Here is a 5,317-nt window from a genome sequence, read left to right as displayed (position 1 = left end):
CGGGGGCTGAAGCCTGTGAGCCCCCCTGGCTGCTCCCCCAGACCTGCCTCCTCCACCCAGGGCATAGGAACAGGGACGGGTCCTCCATCTGCCCCAATACTGTGCTTGTGTCATTCATGTCCTGGGGACAACCAGGGCACGGCAAACATGGCACAGTGCTCCAGAGGAGCTGCCCAAGAGTGCGGGGTCCGGTGCCATGCTGGGACAGGCAAATGAACACACCCCCAGTTATCAGCTAAATATAAATTTCTCTCAAGAATTATTTTAAAAGCAAGGAGAAGGACCTTGCTGAGTGTGACTGGTCATTGCACTCCATGAACTCAGGTCTTTGCTGCCTCCAAAGCAGCTCCTGCATCTTTTGCAAGCATGAATCCTATGGATTTATACTAAATGCTCTTCAGCCTTGTTAGCAGCAGCCAGTGGGACAATCAGCATGTGCTAAAGTCCTGCTCTGACAGTGCTATCAATTAAATATCAATTAATCTGTTAATCAGTACAGAGGATACACACAACAATACTATGATGGCCAGTTTCTAACCCTGGGTTGTTTCATGCCAGTCCCACATATGCAGCTTGACGGGAATGTTATTTTCTTGTGAGAGGGTTTCAGACTGGGATTTCCAAGTTGTGGGGCAGAGCTGGACCAGCACTACCAGGGCATTCCCAAAGGCACTCATGAATACAGCTAAAGAGCTTCCTTCCTCCACATCTCCCATGTTTGCACCTTCTACCATGCTCATTTTCAGACAGAAAATCACAGAGAATTTGGAGAAAAAAGTGTTCAAGAATTTTGGAATTTGCTTCTGAAAAGGACAAAACTAAATTTGCCGTGGAAGCTGTCTCAAATTCCTATCCCAGCTGTGGCAATAGGACAGATGCCAAAACCCTGGTGTCCCAGACCTTGCTCTAAGGGTTCTGTCTCTAGAGCACTCTTTGTTCTTCCTGCCTTTCTCCTTTGCTCCATGACCTTTCACACTAGGACATCTCCCCATCTGTGTCCTTTCGCCCTGCGAACCCCTGAACACTTGTCCCAGTAAAGCCAGGACAGGTGGCCACAGAGACCTTTTCACCTCGGGTATGTCCTGCCTGTGCCTTAACCTGATTTGGATGTGTCTGTGATGTGAGTGATACACCTACCCAGAGCCCGAGACCTCCAGAAGCCACTGCTCGTTTCCATAGACCCCCATAAATGGATAACTGGCTCTTTTAATCTTGTTACTAAATTGTAATGGAATTATCCCTCTAATCCCTTGGAGCAAGAGCAGAACTCAGCCACCAATATAAAATAAAAAAAAAAAAACCAACCCTATAGTAATCATAGATTTTAAAAGTATTTATTTTGTGCTGCTCTCAGATAGGCTGTATGTAAAATTTTATTTCAGAGGAATAATGTCACATAGTGCACTTTGTGGCTGCTCTGTGATTAAGTCCTTTTTAATCTGCCATGTGTGTGGAGGTGCAGTGCTTTCCCATCACAGCTCCCTCCTGCCAGACTCTCCACTAATGGCGTTACCGGATTATCAGAAAGAGGCGGAATTACCCAGCTACAGGAGGGTTTTGCTCTGATCTGCTTAGCAGCCCAGGCCATTCCAGGGCAGGAGAGCTCAGGGATGTAAGCCTGTTTCCTTCTCAGGAGCATGTGCTCCTCACTGCTCTATTTTCTCACAAGAAACTTTCTAGCTGGTAAATCTGTTTAGAGTGATTGGTTTCTGTTGCTGCTCTGTCTGTCTGTCTGTCTGCTTCCTCACAGGTAGGAGCTGCCAGGTTGGGCAGTTGGCACTGCTGACAGTGGGATGAGAGGCAAAGACGGGGCCAGCAGATGGGGCAGCAGTGCTGGGAGCTGGGGCTGCCTGGGCATTGTCACGGCAAGCACAGCAAAAGCATGTTTGATCCAGGAACCACTGGCGATAGGATGGGGAATTGCAGTTGGCTCTGGAGCCTGAGGTACCTGGTGCCATCAGGAAAAGGCAGCTGGCGCTGCCACAGTCAGCGCACGGAGCCATCCTGCTGTCACCCCACACAGTGCTGCCTCCTCGCCAGCACTGCAGTAACAGGTTCTGCTCATTCCTGTCCAAGCACAGCTCCCAGACCTCAGCTCCGAGGGAAGGTGGTGATGCAGAGATGAGGACTGTGGATCAGAGGCTGTGGCCAGTCCGGAAAGGGCACGGCGAGAAGGGCTTTGCTTCCCACAGCACAACCCTGATGGCGTGGGAGCACAAGGGAAATCATCTGGTTGATGCAGGAACATCCTGGAAACAGACGGGACAGGGCCAGAACCACGTCCCCAGCACAGGGGCTCGCAGTGGCATCTGTGCGACCTGGAGGAGGAAACGTCGCGGGAGCTCCAGCCCTGGTTTGCTCCGCGCCTGGCACGTGGGCGAGGCAGGGAGCGGGAGAGGAGAGGGTTAGGGATGTGCCAGCGTCCTGTCACAAAGCATTTGCTGACCTTTCCATAAATATTTCTCAGAAAGGCTAAGTGCCCGGGTCAGTTCAGAGGGTGCCGTGTTCGCTCAGCGCTTTGCCTGGGGCCGCGGCCGCGGCTGCTTTGACAAACAGCAGCTGACCCGAGCACTGCGGGCGCACGGCGAGCGCGGCCGAGCCGCGGTGCGGGGGCTGCTGACGGCCACGGCTGCCTGCCTGGGCAGGTGAGGCTTCAGGGAAATGAACGCAATTTTGCCCTCAGAAAACTGAATGCTGCAGAACACGAGGCATTTATTAAATGCTGCTTCTCACTTGATGGCTTTGCCTGGATTTTCTAACCCCAAATTAAAGAGGACTAATCTGTTCCCATTGAAAACACCGGATATGAAGTGGAAAGAGTTTAGTGGAAGGTCACATCACCTGAGTTAAAACAACATTACATGAAGGGGAAGAAAGGGCTTCACTGGGATGATTTTAAATGTGAAGTGTATTTCCTCTTTTTTTGTCATTTGATGGCAAAGATTACAACATGAAAACAAAAGCCTGGAGATTGATGCAGTGAATCTAATAGCCCAGGCCCTGAAAAAACTGTGCTGCTACATACAATCACCCCATAAGCACAGGCTGTCAGGAGGATGTACTGCGGCTGGCATGCACTTTACCAGTTCTACCAGTCTGCAAAAAAGCTGCTGCTTTCTTACATCTGGGTCACACTGGACCAGCTTGCATTGGTGAAAATGAAGCTGATTCGATAGCACCTGGTGACAAATCTACATGAGAGTGCCTGCGCACAGGAGGCTGCAGGCTGCACTAGATGAGCTGGGCTGGAGTGGAGCAGCTGCACACGTTGCTCCGGGTCCTCGCACGCTGCCCTGGCCACATCTGTGAGCAAGCAGTCCATGGGGAGGGAGGCAAGGGAGAGCCTTGCTGCACCGCGAGCCTTCAGCATGCTTCCCTTTCCATGCCAAGTACCTGGCACGCCAGCGCTGTCCTGAGCTCTGTTCTGCTCCCACTCTGACTCAAATGCTGTCTGCAGCTGCACACGGCTGCTCCCCGCTTGGCTCACCTCCGGCTGTTATCCCCCTGCCCGCTTCCTGGAGGTGCTGGCTCAGAGAGTGGATTTGCCAAAGGTGGTGTCAGAAGTTAAACACCCCCACAGCATCCAAACTGCTTGGGAAATGCTCAGGAGGCTGGCACAAGTGCCAGGGGCTCGGCGTGCCCCCCGTGCTGACACACGCTCAGGCAGTGGGTTCACGGGCTGTTCCATGACCCGTGAGCACAGGAATGCTGTGCGTGGGAATGCCTTGGGCCCCAGCCTGCAGAGATTTATGTACGTGCTTAACTCTTAGCAGATGAGAAATCCCATTGAGACTATGCATATGCTACAGGTTAAAGACAGGCATAAAGCTTTGAAGAGTCTAAATCTTGGATTATAAAGATTATAAATTTCCAGAGGACAAGGATAGCCTCTGTCTGGAGGGCAGCAGGGTCCTGCAGGTGACGGACAGCTCCTGCCTGCAGCTGCACCACCTCACCTTCCTCCCCTGGCAGGTACCTGCACGGCAGGACTGCCCCAGTGTGCAGCCCCTCTGGGTGCCTGGCATGTCTGAGGAGGGGCTGGCAGGCTGGTGCTCCTGGTGTGGTGTCAGGGAATGCATTTCTCAGCGCACTGGCTTCAGCAACTCAGAGGAAAGGGAATGCAATGAGAAACAGATGATATATCCATTCCTGGAGCTCCTAAACTCATAATCAGGACTGCAGAGCAAGTAGCAGGCAGGTGGTGACCAGGAGAGCCCCCAGGTGCAGGGCTTCATGTGGGCATCGGCCCCTCGCCTGCTGCTGTAGCAGGACCACGGGGAGCTGATGCAGCAAGAACTGAATACAAAAACTGGGATGTGCCTGAGCTTTGCCAGAGCAGCCACGCTCGGGTCGGGCAGCAAGGCCCACGGTACAGGTCCGGGGTTTCAGGGTCCCAGCTGGGCCCCAGTGACCCAGCCCTGGCACAGGGAGCGCCACAGCATGAGGGTGGCACCAGCCACCCAGCTTTGCTTCCAAAAGATGGGGCAAGGGGAAACTATTTCCTGCTACTCTGTACTTTTAATTCATACTTTCACAGCTCTGCCTGTCCTAAATCCCGAGCAGATGGTGCAACTCAGCCCAGCTCCTCAGTCTGATGATCCCTGGGGCCTTCCTGCAAAGTGTACATTTCAAAGGATAATTCCACAAGCACTTCTTACCCTGATCTGGAGCCTTCTGAGCATCCGTGTCCTTCATCCCTCTTCACACAGCCCCGCCCTGCCTCACAACAGCTTCCACCGGGGTTCCCTTTTCCATTTAAAAGGTTGGTGGAGTCACAATCTCTTACGGCCTTTGAAGCAAAGGGAGATCTGAGATGCAAGAACCAAAAGAAAAATAAAAAGAGAAAAGGAGGAAAATCCCCTTATGACTTCCCTGATTTCTCCTGCAGAAACTGGGGCCACCCCCAGCCTCCGAGCTGGGTAAGCTGTCCCCCAGGCCGGGGTGACACAGTTGGGCAGGTTTTGCCCTTTGCAGAGGAGCCCCTTCCCTGCACCCGCAGCCCCTTTCTGTGCTCGAGGAGCATTTCTGCACTAACAAACCCCGTTTGATAATTGTGTTGCAAAGCCTCACTCTGAATATTTAATAGAATTATTGCTAGTTATCAGCACGGGGAGGTGATAAATCACTGCCGCCTTTGCCCACCACCAGCCAGAGCCATTAGTGGGTTTCAATCATGGTTCCCACCCTGCCCTCGGGCTGGGATGACCATGAATTAAAAAGAAAAACAAACAACCAACCTTCCCCCCCTCTTCCCCCACCACCCCTCCCCTCTCCCCAGGCTTCATCCCGCTAAGAAATAAAAGCGAAAGCAGTGCTG

At 52.6% G+C, this 5,317-nt stretch overlaps 1 long non-coding RNA gene across 1 annotated transcript; it reads right to left on the bottom strand.

Moving 5' to 3' along the window:
• Positions 1-1,318: 1,318 nt before the first annotated feature.
• LOC121673424 lies at positions 1,319-5,226 on the bottom strand. The gene is made up of 2 exons (XR_006019212.1): positions 4,659-5,226; positions 1,319-2,318 (listed from the first exon to the last, which is right to left on the bottom strand). It is a non-coding gene; the product is annotated as an uncharacterized LOC121673424 (long non-coding RNA).
• Positions 5,227-5,317: the final 91 nt, after the last annotated feature.

Source organism: Corvus kubaryi, unplaced genomic scaffold (assembly GCF_017639235.1).
Source record: "Corvus kubaryi isolate FWS band 111438036 unplaced genomic scaffold, C.kubaryi_AGA036_p1.0 65414, whole genome shotgun sequence".
Taxonomy (NCBI): domain Eukaryota; kingdom Metazoa; phylum Chordata; class Aves; order Passeriformes; family Corvidae; genus Corvus; species Corvus kubaryi.
Note: the sequence above shows the minus strand (reverse complement) of the source record. Positions and strands in the feature narration are given on the sequence as shown.